At 42.3% G+C, this 24,448-nt stretch overlaps 1 long non-coding RNA gene across 2 annotated transcripts in view; it reads right to left on the reverse strand.

Annotated features, from left to right (window-relative positions):
* The window catches only part of LOC103279854 (uncharacterized), a 34,086-nt gene extending 14,364 nt beyond the window's left edge, over positions 1-19,722 (reverse strand). For both annotated transcript variants that reach the window (XR_507018.3, XR_001730683.2), the window contains exons 1-3: positions 19,166-19,722; positions 16,610-16,733; positions 10,245-10,380 (exon numbers count right to left, since the gene is read on the reverse strand). This is a non-coding gene — a long non-coding RNA (uncharacterized LOC103279854). The remainder of the gene's footprint in view (positions 1-10,244; positions 10,381-16,609; positions 16,734-19,165) is intronic.
* Between the last annotated feature and the right edge of the window lie 4,726 nt (positions 19,723-24,448).

Consider the following 24,448-nt stretch of genomic DNA (forward strand, 5'->3'; position numbering starts at 1 on the left):
GGCAGAAATGGTGAGTGGGCATTGAGGTAGTAGTGACAATGAATGGCCAAGAATCCTCTTCAAAAAACTTCTTGCCCCTTCCAAGGTTTCCTCAACAAATGTGAGTTGGCAATTGTTACATCACCAAAAAAACCCCTCTGAATTGTTATCTCTATACTGCATGTTATCTCTATACTACATGAAATATTATCTCTATACTACATGAAATATTATCTCTATACTGCATGGAGGACTGAGCCTGAGAGAGAAAGAGAGAAAATGAAAGTGAAAACAAGGATCTTAGGATGTATAACTTCCACTAAAATCCTATGCATATGTATGCAGGCAAGTCTCATTGAACTGGACTTTTTCTTTGAGTAGACATACCCGTTTTAATGTATTTCTTTCAATTGGTACAATGCGAGGATGTGGACAGGATCCCTGGGGAAGTGAGGGCTACCACGTGCATCATAGACCCTTGTCCTTCAGGGTTGATAAAACAAGCCAAAGGGGGCCTGGCAGAGTAGGTAAGGCTGGTGGCTAACACCTCATTGACCCAATCCATATTTCCATCTAGCCTAAGACCAATTTTGAAAAAGATATCCCTTGACCACTCGGTGATGAACAACTTCCGGCCAGTATCAAATCTCCCCTTTCTGGGCATGGTGGCCTCACAATTCCAGGGGTTCCTGGATGAAAAGGATCATCTAGGCCCATCCCAGTCTGGTTTCAGGCCTGGCTATTGGTTGCCTTGGTAGATGATCTATGTAAAAAACTAGATAGAGGGAGTGTGCCCCTACTGACCTCTCAGCTGTTTTCGATACCATAAATCATGGTATCCTCTTGGACTGTCTTGTGAGAATTTGTAGTGACTCCAGTCCTTCCTGGAGGGTCAGGATCAGAAGGTGATGCTGGGGGACTCCTGCTCAACCCCATAGCGCTCAGTATTGTCCTCTATGTAATTTAACATCTACATGAAAACACTGTGAGGGATCATCTGGAGTTTTGGAGTTCAGTGCCACCTGTACGCAGATGACACCCAACTCTACTACTCTTTTCCACCAAATGCCAAGGATGCCATCCTGACCCTGAACTGGTGTCTGTCAGTTATGATGGCTTGGATGAGGATGAACAAATTGAAATTGAATCCCAGCAAGACAAAGGTCCTCCTGGTCAGTCATAGGGCCAGCCAGGGTATAGGGTTGCAACTTGTGCTGTATGGGGTCACACCCCCTATGAAGTCACAGATCCGCAGCTTGGGGGTCTTCCTGGATTCAGCACTGACCCTGCAGGCCCAGGTGTCAGCGGTGGCCAGGAGGGCCTTCGCACAGTTAAAGCTTGTGCGTTAGTTGTACCTGTACCTTGAACAGCCTGATCTGGCCATGATAGTACACGCCATAGTCACATCCAGATTAGACTACTGTAATGCACTCTACATGGGGCTGCTCCAGAAGAGTGTTTGGAAACTTCAACTGGTTCAAAGGTCAGCTGCCAGATTGCTCACAGGAGCTGGGTATAAGGAAAGAACCACCCCACTTCTAAAACAACTGCACCGGTTACCAGTCTGTTTCTGGCTCCAATTCAAGGTGCTGGTTTTAGCCTATTAAGTTTTATAGGTTTTATAATGTTGTAAGTTGCAAATTTTATGCATCTTGTGGTTTGTGATTATGTTTTTATGTTAAGTAAGTTCTTTCTGATTTTATATGTTGCATGCCGCTTTGAGCCCCTTTCTGGGAGAAAAGCGAGATAGAAATAAATAAAGAATAATAAAGAATAATAAAATTTACACTGTTCTGAAGTGATACTGAACAAGGAAAGAAAAAAGGACAGTGATGGAAAAGACAAGCTGACTTGTAGCACCAAGGCATTTCAAAGTATTCAAAGTTTGGAGTGCTAATGCTGTATATATCTCAAATGAGATAACTTACTCAATCCTGGCTACTAGATGCAATATTTTTAATATGTGGGAGGGGGGTTTATCTAGAGGATCTGGCTATCTTCAGCAGAAAAGCTATGGGGAGAGGAGTCCAAAACAAGGAAAGCCCCCTGCACACCTGTAATTTTACTTAAATGTCCCTCAGAGACTCTTTGAATTATGGCCAAGATGAAGCAATCCATCAAGCACAGTTTGTGGAGCCTCTTTATTTGGGATGATGGTTCAGGTTCCATTTGTTCATGTTAGATTCAGCAAATGCTAACTAGCCCTTCTATTATAGTGCTGTTGGGCAGCAGGCTTAGGACAAAAAGCCTGTCTCAGGTGTGTAACTGTCTTCCCCTTCTCTCCTTTGGATTCGTCTTGTTCTAAATCAAGTGACCTCCAATTTATTTTTTTCTTTCTTTTTGTGTTTCAATTATTAATGCAGCAGCTGTTCATTGTGTGACTGAATTGTACATTTACCAAGAATCTGATAGCTCTTTAACTGCCATGGCTTCATCTTATAGAATCCTTAAACTTGCACTTCGGTAAGCTTTCTAGAAGAGAACCAGAAGCATCTCAACAAACTGCAAGATTTAGTGGGAGGAAGCCATTGGGATAGAACAATTTTAACTGTTAGTGTAGATGGCATGCACCTTTAGGCATTAGTCATTCTAGGTTATAAGTCAACAAATTGAGGAAATGACACATGGTCTTTACCAGACATCCCTCCTGGCTTAGGTCCTTCCGCCAGTTGGAACGGCTTAAAAAATGGATATTAAAAACACGGGCTTTCATCCTGTTAGTCAGTTACAGTTGTAAGTTGAGTTTGCCTAGCCAGCATGGTATAGTGTTTTGAGTGTTAGACAGGGGACCTCATCCCATGAATGGCAGGAAAGTGGGGTAAAGTGGAGGAAACCATCTTATCCCATTCCCTCCATCTTTTCCCATCTTCTGGGATGGCCAGCCATCGCATGTCCTTCCCGCTACAAGGTCCATCTTTCCCCCCCTTTCTGCCGTTTTCAGGACCCCGATGGCTAACAGAACCCTTTGATGCTCAGAAGCCACAATAGGCAATGACACATTAAATTTTGTTCCTTATATGAAATAGCAAAATCAAGGTTTTTTGGAATTTGAAAAAAAGTATTTCCAAGCCATGGATGGTTGAATCCATTGGTGCATGATCTGCGGATATAGGCAGTCCCGAGTTACAAACACCTGACTGGTGGGCTCAGGTGCATGCCAGGCATTTGGGGCATTTGAAAATGTTTAAGCATTTAGATGCACAGGTAAAAATAAATAATATGTTAAGACAAATATATTTACAAGTTGCATTTAAAGTAAAACTCCATGCAATTTAGTTTTGGTTAGTATAGTGTGGGGTTAGAGCCTCTGTGAGATTTTCTATTGCTGTCTGTATCCTCATTAGAAAGTGTGACCTCTTCACACTGCCGGCAAAAGGAAAGGTACATGGGACAGCTCGTGGCACCCTTTCCCTCCTCCCATCAGATGGCATAAAGGGCAGCAACGTGTGTTGCTTCGCCGCCCTTCCTGCCATCACACTGCTAAAAGAAGAGGGAAGTCCAATGGAGCTACCCAAACTACATTCCCCCCTTTACAGAACTTCTCCTCCACTTTGGAAGGAATGTGGGCAGTGCCTGCCGTGTGTCGTGTGATGGCACATGGCTGGTCTCCTCCTTACAGCACATAAAAGTGGCAAAACAGGGCAAAATTGCCCTGTGTGAAGAGGTCCCTAATCTCACTTCCTGTCCCTGGGACAACAGCAAGTAAGAGGAAACTTATCCCTCAGAAAGGAAATTCACTCTTGTAAGAGTTATCATGGGGAAAAGGTAACCCCACTGAAGCTTTATCACCAATCCGTGTTTCCAGAACAACCCAACATTTTCAATATCCAATTGTCACAGGGACAGAAAGTGAGGTAAAATCTTCCGAACAGGGACACACATAACAAAACAAATGCTACAAGGGTGTTAACACTTTCCTATGCTGTCCAAAACTTTTAAAAAGCAGTTTTTTAATATTGGTAGCCAGATTTTGTTCATTTTCATGGTTTCCTCCTTTCTGTTGAAGTTGTCCACATGCTTGTGAATTTCAATGGCTTCTCTGTGTAGTCTGACATGATAATTGTTGGAGTGGTCAAGCATTTCTGTGTTCTCAAATAATATCCTGTGTCCATGTTGGTTCATCAAGTGCTCTGCTATGGCTGATTTCTCTGGTTGAGTTAGTCTGCAGTGCCTTTCATGTTCTTTGACTTGTGTTTGGGCTCTGCGTTTGGTGGTCCCTATGTAGACTTGTCCACAGCTGCATGGTATACGGTAGACTCCTGTAGAGGTGAGGGCGTCCCTCTTGTCCTTTGCTGACCATAGCATTTGTTGGATTTTCTTTGTGGGTCTGTAGATAGATTGTAGGTTGTGCTTCTTCATCAGTTTGCCTATGCGGTCAGTGGTTCCCTTGATGTATGGTAAGAACACCTTTCCTCTAGGTGGACCTTTGTCTTTACTCTCCTGGCTTGCTCTTGGCCTTACAGCTCTTCTGATGTCCATGGTGGAGTATCCATTGGCCTGTAGAGCCCAGTTTAGGTGGTTTAGTTCACCTTGGAGGAGGTGAGGTTCGCAGATTCTTTGTGCACGGTCTGTCAGGGCTTTGATTGTGCTTCTTTTTTGACTTGGGTGATGGTTGGAGTTTTTATGAAGGTATCTATCTCTGTGTGTAGGTTTTCTGTAAACTGTGAAGCCCAATTGTTTATTGGGTTTGCAGATGACCAGAACACTTAGAAATGTCAGTTTTCCTTCCTTTTCTTTTTCCATGGTGAATTGGATGTTTCCATGGTGAATTGGATGCTGTTGAGGTGGTCCAGGAACTTGCTGAGTTCCTCTTCCCCATGGCTCGACAACACATAGAACCTTTCTTGTTTGTAACTTGGGTATTGCCTATACATAGGACCAAATGTACCAGAAGTAAATTTACATAGTGGCCTGTTACATAATGAATGTATTTACTGGTCAAATAGCAAGTGTACAATCCAATAAAAACCAAGTGGCAAAAGATTCCTCCAAACCTTTCCTCCAAGTTTGCTGACTACCCCAATGCCATCTCCCTGTTTGGTTAGTAAGAATGAATGCAATCATTCAGAAAATGAATGGGGCAAATTATAGGGCCATCAGCAATCTGAACAAAATCAGAAGGACCAGTACACCTACACTTTTGTTTGCCTCTACAGAGGGCTTTTCCATTGCCAAACTCCTGGGATGAAGATAAGTTTACAGTGCGTTGTGTAACAATCTAGTTACTGTTTAACCTTTTTATTTCTTCATCTTCCAGGGACTCCTTCTAAGCATAACAAACAGATGACAGGCTCCTGATAGTTCAGAGGAGATGGGGGGGCCTAGTCCTGAGGCAATGATGATGAACACAAGTCCCCTTCCCCCTCTGTTTTGATTTTCTGCTCTGTTACTCCAGAGCTTTGGCTGGGCATGACCCCTGGCTGCTTTTTTCTGTAATTGCCAGCTCCTGCCAGATTTACTGTGGAAGTTAATGTCTGTCCCAGCCAAGTCAACCTTTGTTGTTACGCTACACATCAAGACAGTAACCCCTTCATGGCAAGGCAGACAGATGGCAGAAAGAAAGGGCAGCGGGTGGGGTGGGAAGAGACCCAAGGAAGCTGTGATGTCTTTCGGGGAAAGCGTTGAAGGACTGCTGACATTTCCTTGAAGAGATTTCACTGAGCAGATGCACTCGGTGGAATCCTGCCCAAAGGTTTTCTAATCCTGAACAGCACTACTTCTGAATGCTGATAAGCAAGGACAAAAGTCTCCTGGGTATTAAAATCTCTGGATTCGTTTTCTTTCAGCCACATAATTGTGGATTTTCTTTCTGACATTGCAAATGTTTCTGAAACACCTTTTTGTCTAGCCATTGCAAATCCATGTTGGTTTACCCTCCAAAAGTAGCCAGCCAAAAAGTCCGCAAAGCTGGATTTCTACTATAATTTAACACACAGGCTTCTTGAACTTTCTCATATTGCATTTGCTTTTCTTGACAACGGTGCAGGGATTGTCACCACCTTTGCACTGACATATCAGGGGAATACATAGCCTGAAAAATATCTCCACTCTTTCCAGGACTGCTTTATTAGGTCAAGTCAGTTGGAAGAAGGGAGCAGTGGAGAGTTCTGGCACAGTTATGGTATCTGTGTATTGTTATGCTCGCCTCCTTCTCTCAGTAGCAATTCTAAGGATGCCGCAGTTACTATGTATGGTTTCCTCTGAAAGGCAGTTGCTAGAGGTTGATTGTTGTTTTGTAAAATTTGTCTTTATTTACAAATTTCTAGGTGGTGCCTAGGTAGAGAGATGCAGCTTAAGCATTTTGATGAACAGCCAAAAGTCCACTGCTTCCATAGCAAGAACAAGCAGCTCCCCAAATTGTCATTCCAGCAGGCTCTTTTATATCTCTGTGCCTTTCTTTTCCTTAGAGTCAAATTGGAGCCTCTGGATTGCTTTCTATGCAGATACCTAAATTGCATGATCCTTAGTGGAAAGGGAGCAAGATAGTTTTTTGTTTCTTTTCATTTATTTCATGAGATTTAAGTACAATAGCATAGCAGTTGGTTCCCATGGAAACACGTTGCCAGACTCTTATTACACTTTTGTTAAGTCCAGGTTTCATGTCAGATGTTACTTGAATACAAGACAGTCTGACAGCCCTATTAACAGAACTCTGATAAGAAACTCATAACATTTAGGACCTCTTCACACTGTCCTTTTGGACCATGCCATTGCACCGAAAAGGAAGGTGCACGGGGAGGTTCGTGGTGCCTCGTGCGCCCACCCTCCTCACACAGTGGGGACGAGTGAGGGTCCTTTGTCACCCTTTCCATCCCTAATCAGATGGCAGAAAGAGCAGCAATACCCAGTGCCCAACCGCCCTTTCTGCCATCACATAGAAAAAAAGGCGGTGGAAGTGCAGGTAGCTCCACTGGAGCTACCTGAACTACACTTTCCTCCCCATAGTTGAGGAGAAAATGCCTTTCAGCGCTTCTCCTCCACTTTGGGCAGAATGTGGGCAGGGGCTGTCATGTGTCGTGTGATGGCACACAGCAGACCCCATCCTTGATGCGCATAAAAGCAGCAAAATGGGGCAAAATGCCCTGCATGAAGAGGTTCTTATAAACATACTGAATGAATATGTCGGGAAATGAGGCAATTTTTCACTATGGTTAGCTGTTTTGAGTGTGATATAATGGCATTTTGATATACCCGTAATTATTAAAGGCTAATATGCCATTGACTCTAATGTGCACCTCAATTTTCAAAAGCCTGGAACCAAAAACAGTGTTTGCTGGTGAATGGAGTGCACAGTGGCTAAAAGTGCACTCTACATAATTTGGCCAAAAAAAGGTACACATTACAGTGGCTGCATGCTTGCAATTCCTCCTTTAAAAGAAAGGTGTTAGAACATCAAAGTTAGCTATGGAAAAAAAACCCTATGCATCTATGCCAGGGGTCTCTAAACTAAGGCCCGGGGGCCGGATGTGGCCCTCCAAGGTCATTTACCTGGCCCCTGTCTTAAACTTTAGACTTAGGGTTGACCTAAGTCTAGCTGGTTTTTGGAGGTCTCTTTGCTTACCTATGGTCTTATGAGATTGTCTAGATGGTCTTTGAAGGTCTCTTTGCTTAGCTACAGCCTTATGAGACCATCTAGATGGCTTTTGGAGGTCCCTTTCCTTACCTATGGTTTTATGAGATTGTCTAGATGGCCTTTGGGAGCTCCTTTCCTTACCTATGGTCTTATGAAACCATCTAAGTGGTCTTTGCGGTTCCTTTCCTTATCTATGGTCTTCTGATGGCCTGATGAGATCATCTAGATTGGCTTTGGGGGTCCCTCTCCTTACCTATGGTCTTATGAGACCATCTAGATGGTCTTTGGAGGTCTCTTTGCTTACCTATGGTCTTATGAGATCGTCTAGATCAGGGGTCCCCAAACTAAGGTCCAGGGGCCGGATGCGGCCCTCCAAGGTCATTTCCCTGGCCTCTGTCCTAAACTTTAGACTTAGGGTTGACCTACATCTGAAATGACTTGAAGGCACACAAAAACAATCCTAATTTTGGACTATTTCATCATAGTCTGGCCCCACAACACTCTGAGGGACTGTGAATCGGCCCTTCACTTAAAAAAGTTTGAGGACCCCTGATCTATGCTGTAGAATGAATTGACTTTTAACTGTCCTGGCTCAATGCTATGGAGTCATGGGGTTGCCAAAGAATGCTGATGCCTCACCAAATTACAGACCCCAGGATTGCATAGCATTGGGCCATGGCAATTAAATTAGAGATCACATCCCTCAAATAGGAGCTCCAGGTGCTCCTGAAGTAGCTGCCTCTTAAGCTTTGACTCAGCACTAAGATTACCATATTACACAAATCTAATGCACAGTCTAATTTTGGGAAGGTAATTTAGCTAAAAAAAAGGTGAGCATTAGATTAGAGTAAATATGGTATGTAAATATTTTTTTATTCACAGGTACACACATAAATAGGCCCATTAGCAATCTGTGCTAGTCTTCCAAGTATTATTGTACCTAAAATAACTTTTAGTCATCCAAATCCAGTGTATGAGCTGACTTTGAATAAATACATTAGAGTCTCTATTGCCTGTGGTTCCGGCTTTATTTCTAGAAAAAGCCACATTACAATAAAGGAGGCTATTTTGACCTTTTGTGAAGAAGTCAACTATCAATCTCTTTGTTTGGGAAATTATAGGACAGCTTCAAACATGTCATTTTCAGTTTATCAGATCTGTGCACTTTTAAATCCATTTAAGTACAGTTTAAGGCCAAGGCTTGAGCTGAAAACTGTCTTTGTTGCCCTGAATGCTATAGTCCTTACTGGAAGAGAGCAAGGGAATGTGTGACCCCATTACTTTTATCACTTTTGATTCCAGTGACCATGTATACTTCTAAGACATTTTTGTGGATTAGGAGTAAAGAGTCTCATTGCAATGGTCTCATTCTTCTCACACTGTTTTTTTAAAAGACTTTAGTTCTGTAACACAGAAATTATCTTGTGCAAAATATATATCATAGCATTTCATTGATATTTATAGGTGCCCCCAGTGGCGCAATGGGTTAAAACCCTTGTGCCAACAGAACTGCTGACTTGAAAGTTGGGTTGCTGACCTAAAGGTTGCTAATTCGAATCTCGGGACAGCGTGGATGAACTCCCTCTGTCAGCTCCAGCTCCATGTGGGGACATGAGAGAAGCCTCCCACAAGGATGGTAAAACATCAAACATCCAGGTGTCCCCTGGACAACGTCCTTCCAGACGGCCAATTCTCTCACTCCAGAAGCGACTTGCAGTTTCTCAAGTCACTCCTGACACACACAAAAAATTGATATCATACTTCAACAAAAAGCTTTTGGAAGGAATATAAGTACACATTCAGGTAAAGACACAGCCTTCTCTACCTTCAAATGTACTACCCAATAAGAGAAAGCTCTCTCCCATGTTCCCAACAAACAGACCTGTGATAGGTGATGAGACACAGGGAAATCCCTCTCCTGATGATCTTAAAAACATAGGCAGTAGTTTTTAAAAGAGGTGGTCAGGTATGTGAGCCTTTGCAGTGGCTTTACATCATCAGCACTTTGAATTCTTCCTGGAAACAAGCTAATAGCAAGCGAAGCAATTGTAACTAGAGAAATATGTGGTTCTTGTGATAGCCCCAGGCTGCATTTTGGATATAGTGAAGTTTTTGAATTGTTTCCAGAGGTAGCCCATGCAACGTGTGCTATAGTAATCCAAGTTGAATGCAATCAAGGCATGTGTCATCAAAGGCAGATCTGACATTCTAGGAATGAGCACAGCTGGTACACTAGTTTTAGTTGTGCAAATGAACTTTTGGTTTCTGTCGAAACCTGGCACACAGGCTACAATCTGCCCAAAATGCTAACTTGTGATTTCAGGCTGAATGTAACATCTTCATACATATGCTGAATCCTTATTTTCTAAATTGCCTTCCAGTTGAGCAGAGGCGCCTCTGTATTTTCTGGCTTAAACTTTAATTTGTTCACTGTCAACCATCCAGTCTGTTACTGAAAGCCGACACTGGTTTAGCACTACAGCAGTTTCCTTGCAATTAGATGAAAAGGAGAAATAGAGTTGGGTATCAGTATAGTGGTGGCACACCGGTAGATGATTTCCACACCTTCTACCCAAGGCCCAAAATGTACGTGTGGATACGATTATGTTTCCGACTTGACATGCTAAGTGAATGCATTTTCCAGGAGTTAATAAGAGAAAACATAACAAAGCAAACTTCAACTTTAACTTACCAGGTGTCTACCAGGGTCCTCAGAAGGGACCTAGCCTGGTGCTTCTTCAATTCATCCTCCTCCAGTTTTCCATCAGAATGGCTGAGGTGGGTTTCAATGACTCTACAAGTACATTACATCGGTGGGGCATTGATTGCTACAGAGGAAGGAAGGGAATAGACCAGAAATAGACTTAAAGTAAAGGTAAAGGTTTCCCCTTGACATTAAGTCTAGTCAAGTCCGACTCTGGGGGTGGTGCTCATCTCCATATCTAAAGCTGAAGAGCTGCTGTTGTCCGTACATGCTTCCTAGATCATGTGGCCGGCATGACTCCTTGGAGCACCGTTACCTTCCCGCCAGAGCGGGAAAAACCTTTATCTTTTATACCAGTAATAAAATGCCAGCCATATAGTGGATTTCTTCCCATAATAGTTTATTGTATTACTTGAAAAAACTACTCCTGTAGGTTGAGAGACTCTCAGGAAGGCATTTGTGTGAAATGCTCCAGTCAGATTTCCATGCTTAAAGCACGTATTGTGTGTGTGCACAATTCTTTATATTTTTCAAAATGCACAAGTCAAGTTTGTAAGTTGTCAATGCTACCATCTCACATAATGTTTTCTGTATGGCTCCAGGACTTAGCATTAACTGTGCTGTATTCAACAATAATTTCTGAAATGAAAAGGACCTTCTAAGCCCAACAAGCTGTTGGTATTCAGATTCGGTTCCAAATTTTATTTGGTGAGTATGTTTTATGTGAGAATGATTTTTTTATAAAGGGCCCAGCCACAAGGTTAAAGATGCATGTCAGAGAGTTAATGGTTTTTTGAAGTTTATGATGTTCGTTTTTGATCCATACTTGCATTTAGATGTTGATTTGAGAAATATATTCACTTTGGGTTTCTTATGGCGACTGTTTTAAACAGAGGAGGAGACTTGCACTGGAGGCAGTAAACATGATTTAAATGATTCCTGTCTGGGAATGAAGCCAAGCAGCAACTCCTTCTGTTTGCAGTGGGGGTTTCTCCCCTCCTTTTTGTGGCTTTAAAAACACAAACACACACACACAGATTGACTTACAAAACTCTTAAAGACCATCCTATGTGAGCTTCCCTCTCTCTCTCCCAAACAAGCTCCATCTCCAGTTGGACAGCTGGCCAGTGCTTCTTTTGATGTAGCTTTTATCTTCTGGGCCAGGGTGAAGCTTTCTCTTTCATTCTCTCTCTCCTCCTTCTTGCCTCAGGCAGCTTTCCACCAGGGTCTCTGGGGAGCTTTGTCTTTCATATGTGTTTAAAAAGAATTGTAAGACTGGCACAATGGCTCCACAGTCTGACCTTTCACCCTTTTCAATTATGAGAGGCCATAAAGTGGGGACGGGTGGTAGCCAGGCATGTTTCTAGGGCAGATCACAGCTCGGGACACAGATTGAGTTTCTGGGGATTATGTTGGCCCAAAACAAGGAAAAAAGAATGGTCCAAAGCAAGCATTGTTTTTCATTGCCTTTCTATTGGTATTATCACTAGTTGCTAACACAAGTGGGCTGGAATAACGACAGGATGGAAAAGATACAAACTCTTCCCTAGGTATTTCTAAAAACCAGCTTTCATACTGTGTCCTGTCTAGGTGCTTGAAAAGGATGATGGAGATATAAGGGGATACACCCAAAATCCTGAAATTCTTTTTATTCTAATAAAAGTAGAAGATTAAGTAACCTAAGAATCAGAACTGAAATGTAGACCATAGATCAGTGTTTCTCAACCTTGAGGTTGGGACCCCTAGGGGGTCACGAGGGGGGTGTTAGAGGGATTACCAAAGACCAGTATTTTCTCTTGGACATGTGGTAGGTTTGGCCCAATTCTATAACTGGTAGGGTTCAAGGAGCTCTTTGATTGTAGGTGAACTATAAATCCCAGCAACTACAACCCCCAAATGCCAAGATCTATTTTCCCCAAACGCCACCAGTGTTCCAGTGTGGGCATATTGAGTATTTGTAACAAGTTTGGTCCAGATCCATCATTGTTTAAGTCCACAGTGCTCTCTGGATGTAGGTGAACTACAACCCCCAAACTCAAGGTCAATGCCCACCAAACCCTTTCAGTATTTTCTGTTGGTCATGGGAGTTCTGTGTGCCAGGTTTGGTTCAGTTCCATCATTGGTGGAGTTCAGAATGCTCTTTGATTGTAGGTGAACTACAAATCCCAGCAACTACAACTCTCAAATGACAAAATCCCCAACCCCACCAATATTCAAATTTGGACATATCAAGTATTTGTGCCAAATTTGGTCCAGTGAAGGAAAATACATTCTGCATATCAGATATTTACTTTATTATTCATAACAGTAGCAAAATTACAGTTATGAAGTAGCAATGAAAATAATATTATGTTGGGGTCACCACAACATGAAGAACTGTATTAAGGGGGTCACGGCATTCGGAAGGTTGAGAACCATTGCCATAGATAGATAGATGGGTACAGATAAGATTTCTTTGTATCTCTTTTGTTTCCGATTTAGGGTTTTCTTCGCAAAATTTATTCAGAATGGGTTGCCTTTGCCTTCTCTCAGGGGCTGAGAGAGTGACTTGCACAAGATCACCCAGGGGGTTGTGGTGGTTCAAATCCTGAGGTCCAAAGTGATAGTGCAACACTCAGACATTATAGATAGATGCCTGATACTGATACAGATACAGACACACACACACACACACACACACACAAATGTTTAATGTTTCTTCCTGGCATGTTATTTCTGCTCTTTCATAATTTATTATTAAAGAAATAGCAAAGCTCAACTGCTCAACTGAAGAAGAGTTAGATCTTAAATCATGCTGTAATCCCAGACTACATATCCCATAATTGTCTAACCATTATTGAACCTTGTAATTTGTAGTTTTCCAAGGACGGAGGACCTAATGAACTGGAAATGGCCTCTGTCCCTATGGTCTCTCCCGGGCCTCCCAAGGACCACCAGCAGCCCACCCACCATAGCCCCTGAGCCCCCACACATGGGCATGCCCCCCCCCTGCTCAGCTGCTTGGGCCCAGGCTGGTCTGCTCAATCTGGTCTCTGCTGCTTCTACGGAGATCAGCTACCTGATCCTCTCCCTTCCTCTCAGTCAGGAAGCTGGATGGCCACAAAGTAACCCAAGCACCTCCATTAACCAAACCCCTGCTAACACATATCTCTTTTCCTGATACTATGTACCTCTCCCTATTTATTTTATTTTATTTTTCTTTCTCTTCTGTGAACATGCGCATGAGCGGAAGAGATACAAATATAACAAAATACTGCAGATGACCTTTCCAGCTGCAGCTCAGCCTTGGTGAAATCCCCCACCCCTCTCTTCACCCCTTTCTCTCCTCTCTATATGTGGTATATACCAACTACCACACCAAGCCTATTCTTTATTTTCATCATTTTTGATGTTATTATTAAACTCTATAAAATAAAGGTGAATGCACATGAACTCCAATAACCCCTCTCTTGCGTCATTCCAGACGCCCTATCCACACTTTGGATGGAAGTCAGAGATGGGACATAATCCATAGGACAAAAGACTTTCCTGGATCTCAGCAGGAGCCCATCCACTTGCTGCCCAGCCATTTCCCTTTGGGGATCTTAGGCACCCACAAAACAAAGGTTTAGACAGTGATTACAATCCCATCAACAAATATACATCTGTGAGACTCTTTCTTTGTCTCCTGGCATGGAGATATGTCTAGGACAACAACTCTCATTGTGTTCTCTGATGGGACCCGGTATCTGTGTAATCCTGTCAGATTGGCTTTTGGACATTCCATACACCCAGGGGCTGGCATAGCCTCTGGAGCTCCCTCGGACCACCTCTGCCGGCTCATTGGAAGCCTTGGGGCTTCCCTGCCCAACTGGGAGGAGATCCTCAGTTACATCACCAGCTCCTCCACCAATCAGGGCAAGCGCTGGCTTGGACCCACCTCCCAGCCAATCAGAGGCCAAGAAGGATGCTGGGCGGCTTCTCAGAGCTGGCCAATCAGGGAAGAGGGAGGGAAATTTCGAAACAGGACAATGTCAGTGAATGGAAACTTATGTTGTCTGCTTAAAGCATCCATGCTGTACAAGTGTCCCTTTTGTGCAAATTGAATAACGTCCCTGTCATTTACTTTCAACTTGGTGAGATTCTCAGTTTTTGCTACCTAATTAACACGCTTGCCAGGTCCTCAGCTATCCACGGGACTTAGAAAACTACAAATTTCGGCATCAACAGGACTATTTAAGTGGGAGAATAAAACATCTACTGAGCAATAAGATGCCTGACATGGGTATAATCTCAGTAATCTTTTAAACTAAGAATGCACTGACTGTACATTATCACCTTAACAACAAGCAATACTTGCACAGAATTCCACAAAGACCCCAAATCCTCAGCTGAGCCTAACAGGAGTTCAGACATAATTAATCAATGGGAACACCATCCCTGTCAGGGATGCAAGTAGCACCACCCACCTAGACCAGGTATATATGGCAAAGAAGGAGAAAAGTATAATTTATCCTGACACTGTATGAGCAGACATTGAAATAAATATGACTCTTGTCCTGTTAGCAAATATTGATTTCAGTTATGGTGAATTAACTATGCAATATCTCTTTATAGGTAGCCTATGGTATCCTTAAAACCACTACACCAGCATGTAAAACCACTAAACAGTGTGTTGTAATAGTTTAAGTATAAACACTCTACAGACCTATGTTAGAAGCCCTGCTGTGAACCAGAACATACTCTTAAAGCCCATCAAGATACAAAAGATACATCAGGTTTCGGAAGCTGAGAGGGGCCAGGATCAATCTGTGGGATAAACCACCCTCCAAAAAGCTCCAAACAGTTGAAAATCCACTTCTATTTTGTTTAAGAAAACCCTATTAAATTCATGGGGCTATCATAGGTCAACAAGCAACTTGAAGGCACGCACACGCACACACACACAGATGTTCCACAGATTGCACTGCAAGTTGTTAACAATGTCTTTATAGGAGTAATGAATTCAGTAATTAAGGTTTAATAGGCAAAACAATTGATATCAGAAATAAAATCTGAAGAGACCATCATTTGGTAAAAAAAACTTGGCATTTGATAGTATATGACTAATGATTTGTGGGGCCTTTCCTTGGCTTACAGCTTTTTCCTTCTAGTAACTTTATCTGCTGTTGTAGTGTGGATTTTTAATGCTTTGTTGCTGTTTTGATTTGTTTTGTCTATAGTCACACTACTCTGAAAGTTACTTGATCCTCTCAGATCTGTTTTTTTTTAAAGTTTTAATTAGTTTACTATTTCTTTTTAGCTGCCGCTGACCTTTTGGTCAGCAAATTCAGCAGCTCAGCGGTTTAACCCACTGTGTCATCGGGGGCTCAAAAGGAATAATACAATTCCCTAAATCATATACAACAAATTAATAACTTACAACATATACCATTAAAAATTCCCTAAACTCACACCACTGAGGTTATTAATAAAACAGGTTATACAAGATTCTAAAATACTCCATTTTCATTAGCCCATGCCACATTGCCAGGTCCGATATAGCATTCAGAGGTGAATATTACCAGCAGCTATCTGGTCATTGCCTATTATAATTCATCTGAGAAGGCCTGACTCCACAAAAAGGTCTTAATTTGTGATCAGAAAGCTAGCAAAGAGTCGACCGATCACACCTCTCTAGGAAGGCAGTTCCAGAGCTGTGGGGTCACCACCAAAAAGGCCCCCTCTCTCGTTTCCACCAACAGCACTTGTGACAGTGGCGGGACTGAGAGAAGGGCCTCTCCTGATCATCTCAAGGCCTGAGGGGCTGGTAGGAGGAGATGAGGTCCCTCAAGTAGTCTGAAGCAGAACCTCATTCAACAGCTCTGAAACACAAGAAACTAAGGACTAAAAAACATATAATCACTCAGATGTGTAAATGCATCTCCATCACCTTACACTTCTTTCCCATTCATGGTCCTCCTTATGTGAATCATGATAACAACAGACAAAGTTAATTCTTGAGTGCATGTTGTGGTCCATAGTCAAAACTGGCCCCTTAAGCTGCTATGTATGTCAAAGATACTAGAATTCATACATCTCTGTTGTGACGCGTAACTAATTTGACCCTGTCTTTCTGCCAAATATCATTGTTCTCTTGGCCCATTCACAAAGTCCTGTTTTTGTTACACTGAACCGGGGAGCTTCATTTAATCCCTATACCTAAGATAAAGCACCTGCTGTTGTTTACATAGTCACGTATATCCTGAAATGAAGCAGAACCTCAAGATCCCCTTGTTAAGTAGGGTTTCTTTTATTTGCTGTATCTTCCTATTAATCCCATACATAAAATACACCGAGAGACAGCAATGAAATAATTCTGTATATGTACTTACTTGGAAATAAATCCTGTTGTGCAGCAATTCCTAAAGACCACGGTTAAGAGAAACTGGTGGGGAGGGGCATCATCTCCTCAGTCGCCAGCTCAAGTGTTGTGTATTCCAGCTTAAGTAGCGGGATCTGTCAGGTATAGAGATTTGATTTTAAAGGCAATACAATTTAAGGACCCAGGTTTAATTCCTGTTGGATATTTGTTTATTTTGGTTCATGGCCAACACAGCTATCCCTGAGTAGCGTTTAGTAAAATAGTGTGGAACAGCTTTAAGTTTGGGACTTTTCAGTGTGACTAAAGGAGTTAGTTAAATGCAAGCTGCTTTTTAAATGGGATCTGAGCATGTTACATCTGTGGACAGTATTTTGATCAGAACTGAGAAGTGCACTTATTTGAAACTGCTTAACCCACAAAACCTCTCCTCTCTGATGGCAGCGGTTTTGTTACCACAGCAATAGGCCTCTAGGCAGTCTTCGTGCCATAGTGTCATGTCACAAACTCTCAATTTACACTTTTATTGCCTCCCATCTCCACTGCAGAATCACAGGCACAGCTGCTGGCAGAAGTAACCACACACCACAGATCTGCAGGTGCGCTTGGCCCCTGTGGGAGAGAATATTAACCATTTCCTGTTAAATGGAACCAAGGCACAAAACTCTCTGAGAAGAGACAATCTCACTGCCATTCTAGCTTGAACTTGCAGGAGGTGGTTCACAAGAGCAGCAATGGCCAACTTACTTATTCTTTTGGGACACCCAAACTATGTCTCCCAAGAGTGAACAGGTATGGAAGCATCCAGTGGCCAAAGGTTCACTGTTATAGAGCTCACACAGGCATAGCCTTGGCAATACATTTTAAATAAATAAATATAATAATAATAATAATAATAACTATTCTTATCTTGATTATTTTCTATTTCTTATAATAGTACATATTTTCCCTGTATGAACAAAAACAGAGATTGAAAATAACTACCAGCTATATGAGCGTGTTCTAGCAGCATTTTCTCCTGACATTTCACCTGCATCTGTGGGCATCCTCTGAAAACGCCAGCCACAGATGCAGGTGAAATGTAAGGAGAAAATGATGAACAAAAGGAGAAAGGGGGCAAATCTAATGTCACTGTGTAGGGAATTCCACAGTCAAGGGGCCACCACTGAAAGGGCCCTGCCTCTCATCCCCACCAGTCACGCTTACAAGGGGAGTGGGATCAAGAACAGGATCTCCCTGGCAGATCTTAATGCTCTAACTGGTTCATAGAGGGAGATAGATTTGGACAAGTAAGTTGGGACAGAACCGTTTATGGCTTTATAGGTTAGAGCCAGCACTTTGAATTGTGTTCGGCACCAGAGTGGCAGCCAGTGGAGCTGACGCAGCAGGCGGGTTATATGCTCCCTGTACACCAATCCAGTGACGAACCTGGCTGCCACCCATTGGACTATTTGGAGCTTCCAAACAGTCTTCAAAGGCAACCCCATGTAGAGTGTGTTGCAGTAGTTTATTTGAGATGTAACAAGAGCATGGGCTACCGTATCCAAGTCTGGCTTCTCCAGGTACAGATGCAGCTGGCGCACAAGTTTAAATTGCGTAAAAGCTCCCCTGGCCACTGCCGAAACCTGGTTTCAGGCTCAGCTATGAATCCAGGAGAACTCCCATATCCAAAGCATGTGTGTGTGTGTGTGTGTATATATATATATATATATATATATAGATAGATAGATAGATAGATAGATAGATAGACAGACAGACAGACAGACAGACAGACAGACAGACAGACAGACAGACAGACAGACAGACAGACAGACAGATAGATAGATATCAGGAGTTACACTTAAAAATGTATCTGTTCCGACTTACAAACAAATTGAGCTTAAGAACAAACCTACTGAACCTATCTTGTTTGTAACTTAGGGACTACCTGTAAGTAGTTGGAGCCTGTTAGCAAGTACCAAGTGCTGTAGGCCATATTTCAGAGGAAGGAACTTGAAAACCACTTCTATGTAAACCTTTATTCAACGTGGTCACCCTTATCTGTACACTATCCAAGTTGTTTAATATACTTCTTGAAATTTGGGTACCCAGAACTAGATAGAGTATTCAAGGTAAGGTCTGACCAAAGCAGAATAGAGTGGTACTACTATTCCCTTGATCTGGACCGATGCTCCTGTTAATACGGCTCAGAACTATATTGGTTGCTGCATCGATCATAATGCCTCTGCTGGCATTCCTGTTTACCATCTGCCTCAGTACCTGGAGCATGGAGTTTTTAAGCTGTTTGGATTATACAAAAAAAGGAGTGAGGAGGTTTGATGGAAGTTGGATGGTTTTGTGAGGGGAGGACAGGAAATAAATGGAAGAGTGAGACCAGATTCAAGTATGAAAAAAGTGGAATTGTTTCATTTTTCCCTCCACATATCCTTTCCTTTTTGCATTGTTTCTTTTTTTAAATCATAAGTCTAAGTGAATGGACTGTTGTTTTGCTTTTAATGGCCATGTAAGCCATTAGGCAGAGGGAATAGAAATGCTATAAAACATATTTTAAAAAATATTATAGGCCCACCTGAAAAGATATGAGATAGCTTCTCCCTTTCTTCCTAGTTGCAGCACTCCTTATGTAAATAGGATTGAGCTGAAAGTCTTCATACACTTTTTCAATGCATTTGACAACTGTATATAAGCACTTCATTGACCCGCTCTAATTTGTTTATTCATCATAATTTTCTGGAATTAGAAACTGTCTGTTTCACTTAATTTTTGTCTGAGAGGGAGAAAGAAAGCAGGTGAAACTCTACTCAAAGGGTCACCTGCTAAAAATGTGCCTGGTAGGCTGTAAGAACTATGAAGGTGCAGAAACAAAGAAACTCTAAGAAAAAGGGAGTTGGCAACACCTGATTTGATATTCTCTGAAGTGGAGTAATAGTTTGCATTTACAAGATGGCTTGGTATAGTAAGTAATATGTAAAACAATTTTTAGTAAATGGCTTGTGTTTACACTTTGCTGACAAACTATTCAGTTAACTGAAGCTATCCAGGATTCTGATCTTGGCTCATGCACTTGGCAAATGGTATTGATGACACATGCAGACAAACTATATTCTTTCTTGGGACTATTTTGGCTCCGTAAGTTAGTGGACACTTCTGTCTTTCAGAAATTAATATTGCAGAAACGTCTGACAATAAAAGACCAGTAAAGACAGGCTGAGATCTCTCATAAGCGCAGAAGCCATTAAGATAATGAAACAGCCTATCAAAACCATAAGCCCACATCATAAAACAACGGGAGCTACAAAAATGAACGAGCATCACAACAAACAGCTTGGAGGGAAAATCCTTTTTGAGTTAATTTCCCAGAATCCCCCAGCCAACATAGCTATTACGGCTTAAGAATTCTAAGAGTTGTAGTTCAAAAAAGTCACATTTGTAAACTATGAAAATAGCAGAATAAAACTAGCTTTGACGGCTTGTTAAACATACTGGGAAAATAGCTCTTTATCTTTTACCAGTAAGGTACAAGAATTGGTGACACATAAGTTTACCTTAGTGTAATAGTCTAAAACCTGGAGGTCCTTCCACATAGCCACATAACCCAGCAGTGTGCAGAAAGGAATGAGGAAATAATCCACCAAGGACTCGGTGTCACAGTGGATGATGAAGCAGCAGCTCCCCATATGGCTGGAATTGAGCATACCCTCATGAAGCAGGAAGCTGGAAAATGTTAAATTGCCCTGTCTCTGTCTATATGTCATATGGCATTGAATGTTTGCCATGTATATGTGATTTAGTAATACCATCACTTTGAATATCTGTTGAAGTAGATTCGCAGTGTGTGTAATTTCAGTGTTAGCAACGTGTTTTTGTTTTGTTTTTGCTGTTCTCCATTAATAACCTAGCACAGTGGTTCTCAACCTGGGGTCCCCAGATGTTTTTGGCCTTCAACTTCCAGAAATCCTAACAGCTGGTAAACTGGCTGGGATTTCTGGGAGCTGTAGGCCAAAAACATCTGGGGACCCCAGGTTGAGAACCACTGACCTAGCAGCTCTATTGTTGTGGCAGGTCTTTAAGTTCTTTCCAACTTATGGAGATCCTAAGGTGAATCTATAATAGGGTTTTCTGAGGCTAAGAGTGTTTGACTTGTCCAAGATCACCCAGTAGGTTTCCTTAGCCCACTAAGGACCACATCACACTCCCCTAAAAAGGCATCCTAGGATGCTTTCACCCTGTCTTCTGGATGGAGCCCCACACTGGCCATCACACGATGTTGTGTGACTTCAATCGGAGGCCCTGCCCCCAACCGAGATGAAAGCGTCACAGGAGGCTTCCCGTATTGTGCTGCTTCCAATGGAGCCAGCATGGGTCCTCTGTGGAAGGACGACACTTCCCCTGTGTGATGGGGCAAGTGTCTCCGAGAGGGAGCTGCATATAGGTGGACAGATTTGCCCTGCTGCCCCTCCCTTTTCTCTCTGAAGCCAGGCAAAGTGGGATGCTTTGCCTGGCCTTTGTGATGAGGCTCTTAAACTGTGGGTCCCAATCCAAAAAGCCCTTAGCTTAATGATGGGGTCCTGAAAAAATTGGCACCAGTAAAAGTTTTCTGAATGCCACGGAGTGGCTGTTTTAGACATTTACACCAATTTGTTGTGCAGGCTTTAGAGACTGGGAGTTGTGTTCTCATGCATTTGGAGAAGGCCATTGGAAAACCACAAGAATAAAAGGTGAACTAAAGTATGACATAAACTAATCCCCACACAAACATTTTACAAGAGCAGTTGTCCCCAATCTCTCAGCTGCATGGTCTCCTCTTCTCTGCTCTTTCACCTTCCTGTAACACTAAACTCCCCCCAAATTGAGAGCTTTCTCTCTCTCTTGCTTTCTTTAATAGGGGCTGTACTCTATGCCCAGCTGTTGACTTGCCTGAAGGTGAGACCCCTGCTTAAATTCATAGCTCCAGCTGTCAAAAGCAAAGAAAAGCAGCTTTTCCTTGGCGGCTCTCTGCTTTGGGTAGATTTTGACATCTTCCTCAGTCAGCAGAATTTAATCAGCAATGAGTACCCACACAGCCTCTCAGCTCAGGCTCATGCAGGAGGGGTTGCGGAGAACGTGGAGGCTGGGGACATACACTGAAGATGGGAGGGGAGGGGAAGGCCCAGCCTGTCTAAAGGCACGTGCTCAGGGGGGCCTGCAGGGAAATCTCAAGCCAAGCTCTGGCGGCTCACAGCAATCCCATGTTGCTTTTTGATTAAGGGATTGCTGCCCCCATTAAGCATTGACCTGAACTCCTACTAGATAACACAAGGGCTACCTCTTTGCAGAGCTTGCTGTGCCTCCATAATCTGTCTCAAAATGCTCATGAAATAGGATTTTGAATTTGCAAATGGCTATTAAATATTTATTTTAAATGTTAGAAAACAAAGGGGGGAGTGCTTCATTTAAATGCAAGGCAAATACGATATCTCGGGCTCTTGGTACCCACTGGGGTTTGGTTCCAGGACCCTCCATGGATACCAAAGTCTGGGGATGCTCAAGTTCTGTTATATAGAATGGTGTAATAAAAAGACATCCCTTATATAAAATTGCAAAATCAGGGTTTTCTTTTCGGATTAAAAAAATTCAAGCCATGAATGATTGAGTCTGTAGTTGCAGGATCTGTAGATACAAAGGACCAACTGTATTGCCTTGACTGTGTGTATGTGCTTTCCAGGTCACCTGTCAACTTATGTCAGCTCCAGAAATTTCACAGGGTTCTCTAATCACTTGGTATAGTATCGGAAGAAGTGATGGATTTCCACAGAAGTTCATGCTAAAATTTAAAAAGGTTGATCTTAAAGACGCTACTGCATTTCTTTCCCTTTCCTTTTGAGATCGAACAGAACAGGCTTCCTGCATTCAACCTAATCTGACCTGCAGCAGGGAGTTCCGCAGATCCGGAAAGAAGCCCTGCTGAACCAATCAATAAATGAAATGTGTGTTCCAACAGCAGCTTATAACATGTTTCCTTTTGCCTCCTTCCCGATCCCAACAATGTAACTAATCCCAAATAAAAGTATCATTTCATTCTAACCATCCCTGGGGTTTTTTTTAAATCCCCTAGTTTGATGAAAAAATTATAGGGAACAAAAAAGCATGCACAGTTTTGGGCAATTGTAGTTGGTTCAGATTGTTGTTTTGGTTCAAAATACACAGGTATTGCTGTGGATTTTGGATATTGCTTTGTTATTCTGTCCTTGAGCTATTTTTAACAGGTTGGGCTGGATAAAAAGGTCCACAGACCACTTGGCAGTCCTTTATCAGTCCTGGAAAGCAAATCTAGGATTCATAATTAACAACCTGACATGCATGGACAAATCCATCATTGCAATATCCTCCAGAAATGCAAACTACCTCGAAGATCTGTATATTCAGTACAATATTGTTTACTTGTAGCATGCACAAGAAAAGCCAGCCTAGGGATATGAACTCCTCATAAAGCTCATAGGCCATCAATTCTGTATATCAAAATATACAGAATGGAGTTATGTTCTGTTGATCCCTACAACCTGTTTGCTAGTGCTGCTCAGGAGGCATTGGGGAGGGGGGAAATTCAAGTGAGGTAGAGTGTATTTCTGGTAAATGTCTTGTTCTGGAACCATAGATAGTTGATATAGATAGTTCCAGGCCTCTCTCCTCAGTTCATTCAGTGCAAGACACTGACATATGTTACTGCTACAGCATAAGCTTTTTTGGTGGCAAATGATGAGATGCATTCCCAAATGGAAACTGTAATGTCATTTTAAAATAAATTAATAAACAAACTGAAGGACTGCAAAAGGGGGTAGAAGATCTTCTTTATCCCTCTTGACCTACCCAGATAATAATGAACAAATACATTTGTATGTGTGAAAGAAGTCCTTCAAGTAATGACTGAATTTCAAAAAATGGGAGAAGGGGGTTTGCTTTCCTTGCCCCCTCTGTGCTGCCACTCTTCCTCTTAGTAGCAAGCAATGATATGTCAGCATTTTGTCTTGGTAGGAGTAATCACTACCAAGTGAAAGCCAGTTTCTTCTTGTTCATGATTTACACCATCTTTAATAGTGCTTTTCACACACTATGAGAGAGAGGTAGAGATTGAAGGATACACAGAGCAGATGCTAGCAAGAAGGATCCTTCTGGCAAGAACTTCAGACAAGTACTACATAATTTAGCCACACTGCTTCCATAAACCAGGACTTGCACTGCAAGCCCTGGCAAATGGATGTACCACATTGAGTGTGAAATTTGAATGATATTTTGTGGGTGTACTACGTGGAGTGTGAAGTGTGAAAGATTTTTCAGCTTAGTGCAGAAAGATGACAGGCAATCTACCATCAGTTCACAAGCTGCCTGTCCTTGAGACATCTGTTCACAACTTTTGTTAACTAGGTATATATAAAATACAAGTAGTTTGTGTCTTAGGCACTCCTCTTGTGGAAAGGGCTTTAGTTCAGAGGCAGTTCAACATGTATCTTGCTTTTAAAAGATCCAACGTTTAATTTCTTACTGGGAAGATCTCGGAAGCATCCCAATCAGAAGCAGAGAGTAAATATAGACGATATATATCAAGGATCTAAAACCCCTTTCACACTGCTTTATCATCCAGATTATCAAATCAGATCATCCACATTGGTCCCATCTACACTGCCATATAAAATCCAGATTATCTGCTTTGAACTGGATTATATGCAGCCAATGGCGCAGCGGGTTAAACTGATGAGTTGCTGAATTTGCTGACCAAAAGGTTGGCAGTTCAAATCCAGTGAGTGGGGTGAGTTCCCGCTGTTAGCTCCAGCTTCTGCCAACCTAACAGTTCGAAAACATGCAAATGTGAATAGAT

The sequence above is a fragment of the Anolis carolinensis genome, chromosome 1 (assembly GCF_035594765.1).
Source record: "Anolis carolinensis isolate JA03-04 chromosome 1, rAnoCar3.1.pri, whole genome shotgun sequence".
Classification (NCBI taxonomy): Eukaryota; Metazoa; Chordata; class Lepidosauria; order Squamata; family Dactyloidae; genus Anolis; species Anolis carolinensis.